The sequence below is a fragment of the Oratosquilla oratoria genome, chromosome 18 (genome assembly GCF_046742065.1).
Source record: "Oratosquilla oratoria isolate Oo_2021 chromosome 18, ASM4674206v1, whole genome shotgun sequence".
NCBI classification, from domain to species: Eukaryota; Metazoa; Arthropoda; class Malacostraca; order Stomatopoda; family Squillidae; genus Oratosquilla; species Oratosquilla oratoria.
Window position 1 is genome coordinate 21,354,527 of NC_134794.1, and position 1,178 is coordinate 21,355,704.

The window sequence follows — 1,178 nt, forward strand, 5'->3', positions numbered from 1 at the left end:
GAGAACCGGGGTTCGATTCCCCGGTCGGGCGGAGATAAGTTGGGTTTGTCTCCTTTCACGTGTAGCCCCTGTTCACCTAGCAGCGAGTAGGTACGGGACGTTAGTCAAGGAGTTGTGTCCTTGCTGTCCCGGTGTGTGGTGTGTGAGTGGTCTCAGACCTACCCAGAGATCGGCTAATAAGGAGCTCTGAGCTCACTGCCGTAGGGTGGTGTCTGGCTGTCTCGACAGAGACTGCAGCAGATCCGAGGTGAATACACACACATGGTACCGGGGGTACTGGGTTCGAATCCTGCCCAGGGCTGAAATTATTTCAGTATCGCTGCGCTTCGAGTCGTTACTCCAACTCTCGTGGGCGGGGAGTTGGGTGTGTGTGTGCGTGTAAGGTCATAGCATTACCCATAGATCGGTCATACGAGCTCCGAGCTCGCCTCCGGGAGGGAAATAGCTGTCGATCACGAGTCCAACACGTGATCCAAAGACCAAGCTGAAAGACCAAGGTGAATACATATACACACACATATATATATATGTATATATATATATATATGTATATATATATATACGTATATATATATGTATATATATACATATATATATATATATATATATGCTTATATATATACGTATACATATATATATATATATATATATACATATATATATATATATATATATATATATATATATATATATATATATATATATATATATATACAGTATCCCCCCGCTATTCGTGGGGGTTACGTTCCTTGCCCTCCCGCGAATCCCGAAAATCCGCGAATTATTGATGCAGTTTTAAAACCCCTATGCATGATATTATATACGCTAAAATATGCTTCCCAAACACATTCTAAAGATAGTCTAACTCAATAATACAATGACAATTACATATAACACACCAAAAAATTAAATTCGAACAATCACTTTGAAAACCCACGTGCGACTGAGAGAGAGAGCCGTTTGCTTCTCGCGCATGAAGATGCTTGTGACGTCACGTCGTCTGCAGCCAATCAGCAGGAAAGAGAAACGAAAGCTCGTAACTAACATTATTTTAAAAATATTTACCAGTTATACTGTATCATCTATCTTTTCTAATTCTTTATTTTATATTTACTGACATTGTTATTTTAGAATTATTTACCAGTTATACTGTATCATCTCTTTTCTAATTTTTTATT